Source organism: Lissotriton vulgaris, chromosome 8, assembly GCF_964263255.1.
Source record: "Lissotriton vulgaris chromosome 8, aLisVul1.2, whole genome shotgun sequence".
Taxonomy (NCBI): Eukaryota; Metazoa; Chordata; class Amphibia; order Caudata; family Salamandridae; genus Lissotriton; species Lissotriton vulgaris.
In genome coordinates, this window is record NC_141696.1 from 1,530,832,761 (window position 1) to 1,530,849,555 (window position 16,795).

Below are 16,795 nucleotides of genomic sequence, written 5' to 3' on the forward strand. Positions count from 1 at the left end.
CCCAGTTAACTGGTGCAATGGGTAAATAGCATTTTTGGGATCCAGGTTAGGTAGTTGTTTTTTTAACTCGAAATGGACTAGCACTATATTACCTAGATATATTTGGCATGAGTAGGTAAGCAATGTCATCTGACTACTGACATCTGTGTTCAAGGGGAAGTGGAATGTGATGCAGACAAGAGTTTACTTTACAAAAAAGGACGAAATGGGAAACATTCATTGTCAAACCTGAAGGCAAGATAGGCGGAAGAAAGTTTAAAAGGAGGACAGAAAGCAAAGTCTATGTTGAATTGATCATTTTGTAGATCAGTTGATAAAAATGTTGATAGAGAAAAAAGTACTACAGCTGATTCCAAGACCTATTTGTTAGAAGCAAGGAACCTCTCAACTGTGCCGAAACCCGGGATTGGACCAGGGAACTTTAGATCTTCAGTCTAACGCTCTCCCAACTGAGCTATTGCGGCCTGCTTATAGCTGTGGTCTTCATACTTTAATTTAAACCATTTAACAAAATAGATGCAGGACCTGGATTTTTAACCTCATATGGTAGAGATATGTTTTAAGGAGTCCTGTATCATTCCGCAATTAACTGGTGCAATGGGCAAATAGCAGTTTTGGGATCCAGGTTAGGTAGTTGTTTTTTTAACTCTGAATGGACTAGCACTATATTACCCAGATATATTTGGCATGAGTAGGTAAGCAATGTCATCTGACTACTGACATCTGTATTCAAGGGGAGGTGGAAGGTAATGCAGACAAGAGTTTACTTTACAAAAAAGCATGAAATGGGAAATATTCATTGTCAAACCTGAAGGTAAGAGAGGTGGAAGCAAGTTTAGAAGGAGGACATAAAGCAAAGTCTATGTTAAATTGATTGTGTTGTAGATCAGTTGGAAAAAATTTGATGAATAGAGAAAAAGTACTACAGCTGATTCCAAGACCTATTTTGTTAGAAGCAAGGAACCTCTCAACTGTGCCGAAACCCGGGATTGAACCAGGGACCTTTAGATCTTCAGTCTAATGCTCTCCCAACTGAGCTATTTCGGCCTGCCTATAGCTGGGGTCTTCATACTTTAATTTAAACCATTTAACAAAATAGATGCAGGACCTGGATTTTTACCCTCATATGGTAGAGATATGTTTTAAGGAGTCCTGTATAATTCCCCAGTTAACTGGTGCAATGGGTAAATAGCATTTTTGGGATCCAGGTTAGGTCGTTGTTTTTTTAACTCTGAATGGACTAGCACTATATTACCTAGATATATTTGGCATGAGTAGGTAAGCAATGTCATCTGACTACTGACATCTGTGTTCAAGGGGAAGTGGAATGTGATGCAGACAAGAGTTTACTTTACAAAAAAGGACGAAATGGGAAACATTCATTGTCAAACCTGAAGGCAAGATAGGTGGAAGAAAGTTTAAAAGGAGGACAGAAAGCAAAGTCTATGTTGAATTGATCATTTTGTAGATCAGTTGATAAAAATGTTGATAGAGAAAAAAGTACTACAGCTGATTCCAAGACCTATTTTGTTAGAAGCAAGGAACCTCTCAACTGTGCCGAAACCCGGGATGGAACCAGGGACCTTTAGATCTTCAGTCTAACGCTCTCCCAACTGAGCTATTGCGGCCTGCTTATAGCTGTGGTCTTCATACTTTAATTTAAACTATTTAACAAAATAGATGCAGGACCTGGATTTTTAACCTCATATGGTAGAGATATGTTTTAAGGAGTCCTGTATCATTCCGCAATTAACTGGTGCAATGGGCAAATAGCAGTTTTGGGATCCAGGTTAGGTAGTTGTTTTTTTAACTCTGAATGGACTAGCACTATATTACCCAGATATATTTGGCATGAGTAGGTAAGCAATGTCATCTGACTACTGACATCTGTATTCAAGGGGAGGTGGAAGGTAATGCAGACAAGAGTTTACTTTACAAAAAAGCATGAAATGGGAAATATTCATTGTCAAACCTGAAGGTAAGAGAGGTGGAAGCAAGTTTAGAAGGAGGACATAAAGCAAAGTCTATGTTAAATTGATTGTGTTGTAGATCAGTTGGAAAAAATTTGATGAATAGAGAAAAAGTACTACAGCTGATTCTAAGACCTATTTAGTTAGAAGCAAGGAACTTCTCAACTGTGCCGAAACCCGGGATTGAACCTGGGACCTTTAGATCTTCAGTCTAACGCTCTCCCAACTGAGCTATTTCGGCCTGCTTATAGCTGTGGTCTTCATACTTTAATTTAAACCATTTAACAAAATAGATGCAGGACCTGGATTTTTAACCTCATATGGTAGAGATATGTTTTAAGGAGTCCTGTATCATTCCGCAATTAACTGGTACAATGGGTAAATAGCATTTTTTGGATCCAGGTTAGGTAGTTGTTTTTTTAACTCTGAATGGACTAGCACTATATTACCCAGATATATTTGGCATGAGTAGGTAAGCAATGTCATCTGACTACTGACATCTGTGTTCAAGGGGAAGTGGAAGGTAATGCAGACAAGAGTTTACTTTACAAAAAATCATGAAATGGGAAATATTCATTGTCAAACCTGAAGGTAAGAGAGGTGGAAGCAAGTTTAGAAGGAGTACATAAAGCAAAGTCTATGTTAAATTGATTGTGTTGTAGATCAGTTGGAAAAAATTTGATGAATAGAGAAAAAGTACTACAGCTGATTCCAAGACCTATTTTGTTAGAAGCAAGGAACCTCTCAACTGTGCCGAAACCCGGGATTGAACCAGGGACCTTTAGATCTTCAGTCTAACGCTCTCCCAACTGAGCTATTTCGGCCTTCTGATAGCTGGGGTCTTCATACTTTAATTTGAACCATTTAACAAAATAGATGCAGGACCTGGATTTTTAACCTCATATGGTAGAGATATGTTTTAAGGAGTCCTGTATCATTCCCCAGTTAACTGGTGCAATGGGTAAATAGCATTTTTGGGATCCAGGTTAGGTAGTTGTTTTTTTAACTCTGAATGGACTAGCACTATATTACCCAGATATATTTGGCATGAGTAGGTAAGCAATGTCATCTGACTACTGACATCTGTGTTCAAGGGGAAGTGGAATGTGATGCAGACAAGAGTTTACTTTACAAAAAAGGACGAAATGGAAAACATTCATAGTCAAACCTGAAGGCAAGATAGGTGGAAGAAAGTTTAAAAGGAGGACAGAAAGCAAAGTCTATGTTGAATTGATCATTTTGTAGATCAGTTGATAAAAATGTTAATAGAGAAAAAAGTACTACAGCTGATTCCAAGACATATTTTGTTAGAAGCAAGGAACCTCTCAACTGTGCCGAAACCCGGGATTGAACCAGGCACCTTTAGATCTTCAGTCTAACGCTCTCCCAACTGAGCTATTTCGGCCTTCTGATAGCTGGGGTCTTCATACTTTAATTTGAACCATTTAACAAAATAGATGCAGGACCTGGATTTTTAACCTCATATGGTAGAAATATGTTTTAAGGAGTCCTGTATCATTCCCCAGTTAACTGGTGCAATGGGTAAATAGCATTTTTGGGATCCAGGTTAGGTAGTTGTTTTTTTAACTCTGAATTGACTAGCACTATATTACTCAGATATATTTGGCATGAGTAGGTAAGCAATGTCATCGGACTACTGACATCTGTGTTCAAGGGGAAGTGGAATGTGATGCAGACAAGAGTTTACTTTACAAAAAAGGACGAAATGGAAAACATTCATAGTCAAACCTGAAGGCAAGATAGGTGGAAGAAAGTTTAAAAGGAGGACAGAAAGCAAAGTCTATGTTGAATTGATCATTTTGTAGATCAGTTGATAAAAATGTTGATAGAGAAAAAAGTACTACAGCTGATTCCAAGACCTATTTTGTTAGAAGCAAGGAACCTCTCAACTGTGCCGAAACCCGGGATTGAACCAGGGACCTTTAGATCTTCAGTCTAACGCTCTCCCAACTTAGCTATTTCGGGCTGCTTACAGCTGTGGTCTTCATACTTTAATTTAAACCATTTAACAAAATAGATGCAGGACCTGGATTTTTAACCTCATATGGTGAGATATGTTTTAAGGAGTCCTGTATCATTCCGCAATTAACTGGTGCAATGGGTAAATAGCATTTTTGGGATCCAGGTTAGGTAGTTGTTTTTTTAACTCTGAATGGACTAGCACTATATTACCCAGATATATTTGGCATGAGTAGGTAAGCAATGTCATCTGACTACTGACATCTGTGTTCAAGGGGAAGTGGAATGTGATGCAGACAAGAGTTTACTTTACAAAAATGGACGAAATGGGAAACATTCATTGTCAAACCTGAAGGCAAGATAGGTGGAAGAAAGTTTAAAAAGAGGACAGAAAGCAAAGTCTATGTTGAATTGATCATTTTGTAGATCAGTTGATAAAAATGTTGATAGAGAAAAAAGAACTACAGCTTATTCCAAGACCTATTTTGTTAGAAGCAAGGAACCTCTCAACTGTGCCGAAACCCGGGATTGAACCAGGGACCTTTAGATCTTCAGTCTAACGCTCTCCCAACTGAGCTATTTCGGCCTGCTTACAGCTGTGGTCTTCATACTTTAATTTAAACCATTTAACAAAATAGATGCAGGACCTGGATTTTTAACCTCATATGGTAGAGATATGTTTTAAGGAGTCCTGTATCATTCCGCAATTAACTGGTGCAATGGGCAAATAGCAGTTTTGGGATCCAGGTTAGGTAGTTGTTTTTTTTAACTCTGAATGGACTAGCACTATATTACCCAGATATATTTGGCATGAGTAGGTAAGCAATGTCATCTGACTACTGACATCTGTATTCAAGGGGAGGTGGAAGGTAATGCAGACAAGAGTTTACTTTACAAAAAAGCATGAAATGGGAAATATTCATTGTCAAACCTGAAGGTAAGAGAGGTGGAAGCAAGTTTAGAAGGAGGACATAAAGCAAAGTCTATGTTAAATTGATTGTGTTGTAGATCAGTTGGAAAAAATTTGATGAATAGAGAAAAAGTACAACAGCTGATTCCAAGACCTATTTTGTTAGAAGCAAGGAACCTCTCAACTGTGCCGAAACCCGGGATTGAACCAGGGACCTTTAGATCTTCAGTCTAACGCTCTCCCAACTGAGCTATTTCGGCCTGCTTATAGCTGTGGTCTTCATACTTTAATTTAAACCATTTAACAAAATAGATGCAGGACCTGGATTTTTAACCTCATATGGTAGAGATATGTTTTAAGGAGTCCTGTATCATTCCCCAGTTAACTGGTGCAATGGGTAAATAGCATTTTTGGGATCCAGGTTAGGTAGTTGTTTTTTTAACTCTGAATGGACTAGCACTATATTACCTAGATATATTTGGCATGAGTAGGTAAGCAATGTCATCTGACTACTGACATCTGTGTTCAAGGGGAAGTGGAATGTGATGCAGACAAGAGTTTACTTTACAAAAAAGGACTAAATGGGAAACATTCATTGTCAAACCTGAAGGCAAGATAGGTGGAAGAAAGTTTAAAAGGAGGACAGAAAGCAAAGTCTATGTTGAATTGATCATTTTGTAGATCAGTTGATAAAGAAAAAAGTACTACAGCTGATTCCAAGACCTATTTTGTTAGAAGCAAGGAACCTCTCAACTGTGCCGAAACCCGGGATGGAACCAGGGACCTTTAGATCTAGAGTCTAACGCTCTCCCAACTGAGCTATAGCAGCCAGCTTATAGCTATGGTCTTCATACTCTAATTTAAACCATTTAACAAAACAGATGCAGGACCTGGATTTTTAACCTCATATGGTAGAGATATGTTTTAAGGAGTCCTGTATCATTCCGCAATTAACTGGTGCAATGGGCAAATTGCAGTTTTGGGATCCAGGTTAGGTAGTTGTTTTTTTAACTCTGAATGGACTAGCACTATATTACCCATATATATTTGGCATGAGTAGGTAAGCAATGTCATCTGACTACTGACATCTGTATTCAAGGGGAGGTGGAAGGTAATGCAGACAAGAGTTTACTTTACAAAAAAGCATGAAATGGGAAATATTCATTGTCAAACCTGAAGGTAAGAGAGGTGGAAGCAAGTTTAGAAGGAGGACATAAAGCAAAGTCTATGTTAAATTGATTGTGTTGTAGATCAGTTGGAAAAAATTTGATGAATAGAGAAAAAGTACTACAGCTGATTCCAAGACCTATTTTTTTAGAAGCAAGGAACCTCTCAACTGTGCCGAAACCCGGGATTGAACCAGGGACCTTTAGATCTTCAGTCTAACGCTCTCCCAACTGAGCTATTTCGGCCTGCTTATAGCTGCGGTCTTCATACTTTAATTTAAACCATTTAACAAAATAGATGCAGGACCTGGATTTTTGACCTCATATGGTAGAGATATGTTTTAAGGAGTCCTGTATCATTCCGCAATTAACTGGTATAATGGGTAAATAGCATTTTTTGGATCCAGGTTAGGTAGTTGTTTTTTTAACTCTGAATGGACTAGCACTATATTATCCAGATATATTTGGCATGAGTAGGTAAGCAATGTCATCTGACTACTGACATCTGTGTTCAAGGGGAAGTGGAATGTGATGCAGACAAGAGTTTACTTTACAAAAAAGGACGAAATGGAAAACATTCATAGTCAAACCGGAAGGCAAGATAGGTGGAAGAAAGTTTAAAAGGAGGACAGAAAGCAAAGTCTATGTTGAATTGATCATTTTGTAGATCAGTTGATAAAAATGTTAATAGAGAAAAAGTACTACAGCTGATTCCAAGACCTATTTTGTTAGAAGCAAGGAACCTCTCAACTGTGCCGAAACCCGGGATTGAACCAGGGACCTTTAGATCTTCAGTCTAACGCTCTCCGAACTGAGCTATTTCGGCCTTCTGATAGCTGGAGTCTTCATACTTTAATTTGAACCATTTAACAAAATAGATGCAGGACCTGGATTTTTAACCTCATATGGTAGAGATATGTTTTAAGGAGTCCTGTATCATTCCCCAGTTAACTGGTGCAATGGGTAAATAGCATTTTTGGGATCCAGGTTAGGTAGTTGTTTTTTTAACTCTGAATGGACTAGCACTATATTACCCAGATATATTTGGCATGAGTAGGTAAGCAATGTCATCTGACTACTGACATCTGTGTTCAAGGGGAAGTGGAATGTGATGCAGACAAGAGTTTACTTTGCAAAAAAGGACGAAATGGAAAACATTCATAGTCAAACCTGAAGGCAAGATAGGTGGAAGAAAGTTTAAAAGGAGGACAGAAAGCAAAGTCTATGTTGAATTGATCATTTTGTAGATCAGTTGATAAAAATGTTGATAGAGAAAAAAGTACTACAGCTGATTCCAAGACCTATTTTGTTAGAAGCAAGGAACCTCTCAACTGTGCCGAAACCCGGGATTGAACCAGGGACTTTTAGATCTTCAGTCTAACGCTCTACCAACTGAGCTATTTCGGCCTGCTTATAGCTGTGGTCTTCATACTTTAATTTAAACCATTTAACAAAACAGATGCAGGACCTGGATTTTTAACCTCATATGGTGAGATATGTTTTAAGGAGTCCTGTATCATTCCGCAATTAACTGGTGCAATGGGTAAATAGCATTTTTGGGATCCAGGTTAGGTAGTTGTTTTTTTACCTCTGAATGGACTAGCACTATATTACCCAGATATATTTGGCATGAGTAGGTAAGCAATGTCATCTGACTACTGACATCTGTGTTCAAGGGGAAGTGGAATGTGATGCAGACAAGAGTTTACTTTACAAAAAAGGACGAAATGGAAAACATTCATAGTCAAACCTGAAGGCAAGATAGGTGGAAGAAAGTTTAAAAGGAGGACAGAAAGCAAAGTCTATGTTGAATTGATCATTTTGTAGATCAGTTGATAAAAATGTTGATAGAGAAAAAAGTACTACAGCTGATTCCAAGACCTATTTTGTTAGAAGCAAGGAACCTCTCAACTGTGCCGAAACCCGGGATTGAACCAGGGACCTTTAGATCTTCAGTCTATCGCTCTCCCAACTTAGCTATTTCGGGCTGCTTACAGCTGTGGTCTTCATACTTTAATTTAAACCATTTAACAAAATAGATGCAGGACCTGGATTTTTAACCTCATATGGTGAGATATGTTTTAAGGAGTCCAGTATCATTCCGCAATTAACTGGTGCAATGGGTAAATAGCATTTTTGGGATCCAGGTTAGGTAGTTGTTTTTTTAACTCTGAATGGACTAGCACTATATTACCCAGATATATTTGGCATGAGTAGGTAAGCAATGTCATCTGACTACTGACATCTGTGTTCAAGGGGAAGTGGAATGTGATGCAGACAAGAGTTTACTTTACAAAAAAGGACGAAATGGGAAACATTCATTGTCAAACCTGAAGGCAAGATAGGTGGAAGAAAGTTTAAAAAGAGGACAGAAAGCAAAGTCTATGTTGAATTGATCATTTTGTAGATCAGTTGATAAAAATGTTGATAGAGAAAAAAGAACTACAGCTTATTCCAAGACCTATTTTGTTAGAAGCAAGGAACCTCTCAACTGTGCCGAAACCCGGGATTGAACCAGGGACCTTTAGATCTTCAGTCTAACGCTCTCCCAACTGAGCTATTTCGGCCTGCTTACAGCTGTGGTCTTCATACTTTAATTTAAACCATTTAACAAAATAGATGCAGGACCTGGATTTTTAACCTCATATGGTAGAGATATGTTTTAAGGAGTCCTGTATCATTCCGCAATTAACTGGTGCAATGGGCAAATAGCAGTTTTGGGATCCAGGTTAGGTAGTTGTTTTTTTAACTCTGAATGGACTAGCACTATATTACCCAGATATATTTGGCATGAGTAGGTAAGCAATGTCATCTGACTACTGACATCTGTATTCAAGGGGAGGTGGAAGGTAATGCAGACAAGAGTTTACTTTACAAAAAAGCATGAAATGGGAAATATTCATTGTCAAACCTGAAGGTAAGAGAGGTGGAAGCAAGTTTAGAAGGAGGACATAAAGCAAAGTCTATGTTAAATTGATTGTGTTGTAGATCAGTTGGAAAAAATTTGATGAATAGAGAAAAAGTACAACAGCTGATTCCAAGACCTATTTTGTTAGAAGCAAGGAACCTCTCAACTGTGCCGAAACCCGGGATTGAACCAGGGACCTTTAGATCTTCAGTCTAACGCTCTCCCAACTGAGCTATTTCGGCCTGCTTATAGCTGTGGTCTTCATACTTTAATTTAAACCATTTAACAAAATAGATGCAGGACCTGGATTTTTAACCTCATATGGTAGAGATATGCTTTAAGGAGTCCTGTATCATTCCCCAGTTAACTGGTGCAATGGGTAAATAGCATTTTTGGGATCCAGGTTAGGTAGTTGTTTTTTTAACTCTGAATGGACTAGCACTATATTACCTAGATATATTTGGCATGAGTAGGTAAGCAATGTCATCTGACTACTGACATCTGTGTTCAAGGGGAAGTGGAATGTGATGCAGACAAGAGTTTACTTTACAAAAAAGGACTAAATGGGAAACATTCATTGTCAAACCTGAAGGCAAGATAGGTGGAAGAAAGTTTAAAAGGAGGACAGAAAGCAAAGTCTATGTTGAATTGATCATTTTGTAGATCAGTTGATAAAGAAAAAAGTACTACAGCTGATTCCAAGACCTATTTTGTTAGAAGCAAGGAACCTCTCAACTGTGCCGAAACCCGGGATGGAACCAGGGACCTTTAGATCTAGAGTCTAACGCTCTCCCAACTGAGCTATAGCGACCAGCTTATAGCTATGGTCTTCATACTCTAATTTAAACCATTTAACAAAATAGATGCAGGACCTGGATTTTTAACCTCATATGGTAGAGATATGTTTTAAGGAGTCCTGTATCATTCCGCAATTAACTGGTGCAATGGGCAAATTGCAGTTTTGGGATCCAGGTTAGGTAGTTGTTTTTTTAACTCTGAATGGACTAGCACTATATTACCCATATATATTTGGCATGAGTAGGTAAGCAATGTCATCTGACTACTGACATCTGTATTCAAGGGGAGGTGGAAGGTAATGCAGACAAGAGTTTACTTTACAAAAAAGCATGAAATGGGAAATATTCATTGTCAAACCTGATGGTAAGAGAGGTGGAAGCAAGTTTAGAAGGAGGACATAAAGCAAAGTCTATGTTAAATTGATTGTGTTGTAGATCAGTTGGAAAAAATTTGATGAATAGAGAAAAAGTACTACAGCTGATTCCAAGACCTATTTTTTTTAGAAGCAAGGAACCTCTCAACTGTGCCGGAACCCGGGATTGAACCAGGGACCTTTAGATCTTCAGTCTAACGCTCTCCCAACTGAGCTATTTCGGCCTGCTTATAGCTGCGGTCTTCATACTTTAATTTAAACCATTTAACAAAATAGATGCAGGACCTGGATTTTTGACCTCATATGGTAGAGATATGTTTTAAGGAGTCCTGTATCATTCCGCAATTAACTGGTATAATGGGTAAATAGCATTTTTTGGATCCAGGTTAGGTAGTTGTTTTTTTAACTCTGAATGGACTAGCACTATATTATCCAGATATATTTGGCATGAGTAGGTAAGCAATGTCATCTGACTACTGACATCTGTGTTCAAGGGGAAGTGGAATGTGATGCAGACAAGGGTTTACTTTACAAAAAAGGACGAAATGGAAAACATTCATAGTCAAACCGGAAGGCAAGATAGGTGGAAGAAAGTTTAAAAGGAGGACAGAAAGCAAAGTCTATGTTGAATTGATCATTTTGTAGATCAGTTGATAAAAATGTTAATAGAGAAAAAGTACTACAGCTGATTCCAAGACCTATTTTGTTAGAAGCAAGGAACCTCTCAACTGTGCCGAAACCCAGGATTGAACCAGTGACCTTTAGATCTTCAGTCTAACGCTCTCCGAACTGAGCTATTTCGGCCTTCTGATAGCTGGGGTCTTCATACTTTAATTTGAACCATTTAACAAAATAGATGCAGGACCTGGATTTTTAACCTCATATGGTAGAGATATGTTTTAAGGAGTCCTGTATCATTCCCCAGTTAACTGGTGCAATGGGTAAATAGCATTTTTGGGATCCAGGTTAGGTAGTTGTTTTTTTAACTCTGAATGGACTAGCACTATATTACCCAGATATATTTGGCATGAGTAGGTAAGCAATGTCATCTGACTACTGACATCTGTGTTCAAGGGGAAGTGGAATGTGATGCAGACAAGAGTTTACTTTGCAAAAAAGGACGAAATGGAAAACATTCATAGTCAAACCTGAAGGCAAGATAGGTGGAAGAAAGTTTAAAAGGAGGACAGAAAGCAAAGTCTATGTTGAATTGATCATTTTGTAGATCAGTTGATAAAAATGTTGATAGAGAAAAAAGTACTACAGCTGATTCAAAGACCTATTTTGTTAGAAGCAAGGAACCTCTCAACTGTGCCGAAACCCGGGATTGAACCAGGGACTTTTAGATCTTCAGTCTAACACTCTACCAACTGAGCTATTTCGGCCTGCTTATAGCTGTGCTCTTCATACTTTAATTTAAACCATTTAACAAAACAGATGCAGGACCTGGATTTTTAACCTCATATGGTGAGATATGTTTTAAGGAGTCCTGTATCATTCCGCAATTAACTGGTGCAATGGGTAAATAGCATTTTTGGGATCCAGGTTAGGTAGTTGTTTTTTTAACTCTGAATGGACTAGCACTATATTACCCAGATATATTTGGCATGAGTAGGTAAGCAATGTCATCTGACTACTGACATCTGTGTTCAAGGGGAAGTGGAATGTGATGCAGACAAGAGTTTACTTTACAAAAAAGGACGAAATGGAAAACATTCATAGTCAAACCTGAAGGCAAGATAGGTGGAAGAAAGTTTAAAAGGAGGACAGAAAGCAAAGTCTATGTTGAATTGATCATTTTGTAGATCAGTTGATAAAAATGTTGATAGAGAAAAAAGTACTACAGCTGATTCCAAGACCTATTTTGTTAGAAGCAAGGAACCTCTCAACTGTGCCGAAACCCGGGATTGAACCAGGGACCTTTAGATCTTCAGTCTAACGCTCTCCCAACTTAGCTATTTCGGCCTGCTTATAGCTGTGGTCTTCATACTTTAATTTAAACCATTTAACAAAACAGATGCAGGACCTGGATTTTTAACCTCATATGGTGAGATATGTTTTAAGGAGTCCTGTATCATTCCCCAGTTAACTGGTGCAATGGGTAAATAGCATTTTTGGGATCCAGGTTAGGTAGTTGTTTTTTTAACTCTGAATGGACTAGCACTATATTACCCAGATATATTTGGCATGAGTAGGTAAGCAATGTCATCTGACTACTGACATCTGTGTTCAAGGGGAAGTGGAAGGTAATGCAGACAAGAGTTTACTTTACAAAAAAGCATGAAATGGGAAATATTCATTGTCAAACCTGAAGGTAAGAGAGGTGGAAGCAAGTTTAGAAGGAGGACATAAAGCAAAGTCTATGTTAAATTGATTGTGTTGTAGATCAGTTCGAAAAAATTTGATGAATAGAGAAAAAGTTCTACAGCTGATTCCAAGACCTATTTTGCTAGAAGCAAGGAACCTCTCAACTGTGCCGAAACCCAGGATTAAACCAGGGACCTTTAGATCTTCAGTCTAACGCTCTCCAAACTGAGCTATTTCGGCCTTCTCATAGCTGTGGTCTTCATACTTTAATTTGAACCATTTAACAAAATAGATGCAGGACCTGGATTTTTAACCTCATATGGTAGAGATATGTTTTAAGGAGTCCTGTACCATTCCCCAGTTAACTGGTGCAATGGGTAAATAGCATTTTTGGGATCCAGGTTAGGTAGTTGTTTTTTTAACTCTGAATGGACTAGCACTATATTACCTAGATATATTTGGCATGAGTAGGTAAGCAATGTCATCTGAATACTGACATCTGTGTTCAAGGGGAAGTGGAATGTGATGCAGACAAGAGTTTACTTTACAAAAAAGGACGAAATGGGAAACATTCATTGTCAAACCTGAAGGCAAGATAGGTGGAAGAAAGTTTAAAAAGAGGACAGAAAGCAAAGTCTATGTTGAATTGATCATTTTGTAGATCAGTTGATAAAAATGTTGATAGAGAAAAAAGAACTACAGCTTATTCCAAGACCTATTTTGTTAGAAGCAAGGAACCTCTCAACTGTGCCGAAACCCGGGATTGAACCTGGGACCTTTAGATCTTCAGTCTAACGCTCTCCCAACTGAGCTATTTCGGCCTGCTTATAGCTGTGGTCTTCATACTTTAATTTAAACCATTTAACAAAATAGATGCAGGACCTGGATTTTTAACCTCATATGGTAGAGATATGTTTTAAGGAGTCCTGTATCATTCCGCAATTAACTGGTACAATGGGTAAATAGCATTTTTTGGATCCAGGTTAGGTAGTTGTTTTTTTAACTCTGAATGGACTAGCACTATATTACCCAGATATATTTGGCATGAGTAGGTAAGCAATGTCATCTGACTACTGACATCTGTGTTCAAGGGGAAGTGGAAGGTAATGCAGACAAGAGTTTACTTTACAAAAAAGCATGAAATGGGAAATATTCATTGTCAAACCTGAAGGTAAGAGAGGTGGAAGCAAGTTTAGAAGGAGTACATAAAGCAAAGTCTATGTTAAATTGATTGTGTTGTAGATCAGTTGGAAAAAATTTGATGAATAGAGAAAAAGTACTACAGCTGATTCCAAGACCTATTTTGTTAGAAGCAAGGAACCTCTCAACTGTGCCGAAACCCGGGATTGAACCAGGGACCTTTAGATCTTCAGTCTAACGCTCTCCCAACTGAGCTATTTCGGCCTTCTGATAGCTGGGGTCTTCATACTTTAATTTGAACCATTTAACAAAATAGATGCAGGACCTGGATTTTTAACCTCATATGGTAGAGATATGTTTTAAGGAGTCCTGTATCATTCCCCAGTTAACTGGTGCAATGGGTAAATAGCATTTTTGGGATCCAGGTTAGGTAGTTGTTTTTTTAACTCTGAATGGACTAGCACTATATTACCCAGATATATTTGGCATGAGTAGGTAAGCAATGTCATCTGACTACTGACATCTGTGTTCAAGGGGAAGTGGAATGTGATGCAGACAAGAGTTTACTTTACAAAAAAGGACGAAATGGAAAACATTCATAGTCAAACCTGAAGGCAAGATAGGTGGAAGAAAGTTTAAAGGGAGGACAGAAAGCAAAGTCTACGTTGAATTGATCATTTTGTAGATCAGTTGATAAAAATGTTAAAAGAGAAAAAAGTACTACAGCTGATTCCAAGACCTATTTTGTTAGAAGCAAGGAACCTCTCAACTGTGCCGAAACCCGGGATTGAACCAGGGACCTTTAGATCTTCAGTCTAACGCTCTCCCAACTGAGCTATTTCGGCCTTCTGATAGCTGGGGTCTTCATACTTTAATTTGAACCATTTAACAAAATAGATGCAGGACCTGGATTTTTAACCTCATATGGTAGAAATATGTTTTAAGGAGTCCTGTATCATTCCCCAGTTAACTGGTGCAATGGGTAAATAGCATTTTTGGGATCCAGGTTAGGTAGTTGTTTTTTTAACTCTGAATTGACTAGCACTATATTACCCAGATATATTTGGCATGAGTAGGTAAGCAATGTCATCGGACTACTGACATCTGTGTTCAAGGGGAAGTGGAATGTGATGCAGACAAGAGTTTACTTTACAAAAAAGGACGAAATGGAAAACATTCATAGTCAAACCTGAAGGCAAGATAGGTGGAAGAAAGTTTAAAAGGAGGACAGAAAGCAAAGTCTATGTTGAATTGATCATTTTGTAGATCAGTTGATAAAAATGTTGATAGAGAAAAAAGTACTACAGCTGATTCCAAGACCTATTTTGTTAGAAGCAAGGAACCTCTCAACTTTGCCGAAACCAGGGATTGAACCAGGGACCTTTAGATCTTCAGTCTAACGCTCTCCCAACTTAGCTATTTCGGGCTGCTTACAGCTGTGGTCTTCATACTTTAATTTAAACCATTTAACAAAATAGATGCAGGACCTGGATTTTTAACCTCATATGGTGAGATATGTTTTAAGGAGTCCTGTATCATTCCGCAATTAACTGGTGCAATGGGTAAATAGCATTTTTGGGATCCAGGTTAGGTAGTTGTTTTTTTAACTCTGAATGGACTAGCACTATATTACCCAGATATATTTGGCATGAGTAGGTAAGCAATGTCATCTGACTACTGACATCTGTGTTCAAGGGGAAGTGGAATGTGATGCAGACAAGAGTTTACTTTACAAAAAAGGATGAAATGGGAAACATTCATTGTCAAACCTGAAGGCAAGATAGGTGGAAGAAAGTTTAAAAAGAGGACAGAAAGCAAAGTCTATGTTGAATTGATCATTTTGTAGATCAGTTGATAAAAATGTTGATAGAGAAAAAAGAACTACAGCTTATTCCAAGACCTATTTTGTTAGAAGCAAGGAACCTCTCAACTGTGCCGAAACCCGGGATTGAACCAGGGACCTTTAGATCCTCAGTCTAACGCTCTCCCAACTGAGCTATTTCGGCCTGCTTACAGCTGTGGTCTTCATACTTTAATTTAAACCATTTAACAAAATAGATGCAGGACCTGGATTTTTAACCTCATATGGTAGAGATATGTTTTAAGGAGTCCTGTATCATTCCGCAATTAACTGGTGCAATGGGCAAATAGCAGTTTTGGGATCCAGGTTAGGTAGTTGTTTTTTTAACTCTGAATGGACTAGCACTATATTACCCAGATATATTTGGCATGAGTAGGTAAGCAATGTCATCTGACTACTGACATCTGTATTCAAGGGGAGGTGGAAGGTAATGCAGACAAGAGTTTACTTTACAAAAAAGCATGAAATGGGAAATATTCATTGTCAAACCTGAAGGTAAGAGAGGTGGAAGCAAGTTTAGAAGGAGGACATAAAGCAAAGTCTATGTTAAATTGATTGTGTTGTAGATCAGTTGGAAAAAATTTGATGAATAGAGAAAAAGTACAACAGCTGATTCCAAGACCTATTTTGTTAGAAGCAAGGAACCTCTCAACTGTGCCGAAACCGGGGATTGAACCAGGGACCTTTAGATCTTCAGTCTAACGCTCTCCCAACTGAGCTATTTCGGCCTGCTTATAGCTGTGGTCTTCATACTTTAATTTAAACCATTTAACAAAATAGATGCAGGACCTGGATTTTTAACCTCATATGGTAGAGATATGTTTTAAGGAGTCCTGTATCATTCCCCAGTTAACTGGTGCAATGGGTAAATAGCATTTTTGGGATCCAGGTTAGGTAGTTGTTTTTTTAACTCTGAATGGACTAGCACTATATTACCTAGATATATTTGGCATGAGTAGGTAAGCAATGTCATCTGACTACTGACATCTGTGTTCAAGGGGAAGTGGAATGTGATGCAGACAAGAGTTTACTTTACAAAAAAGGACTAAATGGGAAACATTCATTGTCAAACCTGAAGGCAAGATAGGTGGAAGAAAGTTTAAAAGGAGGACAGAAAGCAAAGTCTATGTTGAATTGATCATTTTGTAGATCAGTTGATAAAAATGTTGATAGAGAAAAAAGTACTACAGCTGATTCCAAGACCTATTTTGTTAGAAGCAAGGAACCTCTCAACTGTGCCGAAACCCAGGATGGAACCAGGGACCTTTAGATCTAGAGTCTAACACTCTCCCAACTGAGCTATAGCGGCCAGCTTATAGCTATGGTCTTCATACTCTAATTTAAACCATTTAACAAAATAGATGCAGGACCTGGATTTTTAA

General features: G+C 38.2%; 11 non-coding genes across 11 annotated transcripts; all 11 read right to left on the bottom strand.

The window, feature by feature from the left end:
• Nucleotides 1-974: 974 nt before the first annotated feature.
• On the bottom strand, nt 975-1,047 carry TRNAF-GAA (transfer RNA phenylalanine (anticodon GAA)). Its single transcript has one exon. It is a non-coding gene; the product is annotated as a tRNA-Phe (tRNA).
• Nucleotides 1,048-2,721: 1,674 nt separating this feature from the next.
• On the bottom strand, nt 2,722-2,794 carry TRNAF-GAA (transfer RNA phenylalanine (anticodon GAA)). The gene has a single exon. It is a non-coding gene; the product is annotated as a tRNA-Phe (tRNA).
• A 1,669-nt stretch (nt 2,795-4,463) lies between these two features.
• TRNAF-GAA (transfer RNA phenylalanine (anticodon GAA)) lies at nt 4,464-4,536 on the bottom strand. The gene has a single exon. It is a non-coding gene; the product is annotated as a tRNA-Phe (tRNA).
• Nucleotides 4,537-5,047: 511 nt separating this feature from the next.
• On the bottom strand, nt 5,048-5,120 carry TRNAF-GAA (transfer RNA phenylalanine (anticodon GAA)). Its single transcript has one exon. It is a non-coding gene; the product is annotated as a tRNA-Phe (tRNA).
• A 1,079-nt stretch (nt 5,121-6,199) lies between these two features.
• On the bottom strand, nt 6,200-6,272 carry TRNAF-GAA (transfer RNA phenylalanine (anticodon GAA)). Its single transcript has one exon. It is a non-coding gene; the product is annotated as a tRNA-Phe (tRNA).
• Nucleotides 6,273-7,360: 1,088 nt separating this feature from the next.
• On the bottom strand, nt 7,361-7,433 carry TRNAF-GAA (transfer RNA phenylalanine (anticodon GAA)). The gene has a single exon. It is a non-coding gene; the product is annotated as a tRNA-Phe (tRNA).
• A 1,087-nt stretch (nt 7,434-8,520) lies between these two features.
• On the bottom strand, nt 8,521-8,593 carry TRNAF-GAA (transfer RNA phenylalanine (anticodon GAA)). The gene has a single exon. It is a non-coding gene; the product is annotated as a tRNA-Phe (tRNA).
• A 510-nt stretch (nt 8,594-9,103) lies between these two features.
• Nucleotides 9,104-9,176, bottom strand: TRNAF-GAA (transfer RNA phenylalanine (anticodon GAA)). Its single transcript has one exon. It is a non-coding gene; the product is annotated as a tRNA-Phe (tRNA).
• Nucleotides 9,177-13,743: 4,567 nt separating this feature from the next.
• Nucleotides 13,744-13,816, bottom strand: TRNAF-GAA (transfer RNA phenylalanine (anticodon GAA)). The gene has a single exon. It is a non-coding gene; the product is annotated as a tRNA-Phe (tRNA).
• A 508-nt stretch (nt 13,817-14,324) lies between these two features.
• On the bottom strand, nt 14,325-14,397 carry TRNAF-GAA (transfer RNA phenylalanine (anticodon GAA)). The gene has a single exon. It is a non-coding gene; the product is annotated as a tRNA-Phe (tRNA).
• Nucleotides 14,398-15,485: 1,088 nt separating this feature from the next.
• Nucleotides 15,486-15,558, bottom strand: TRNAL-GAG (transfer RNA leucine (anticodon GAG)). Its single transcript has one exon. It is a non-coding gene; the product is annotated as a tRNA-Leu (tRNA).
• Between the last annotated feature and the right edge of the window lie 1,237 nt (nt 15,559-16,795).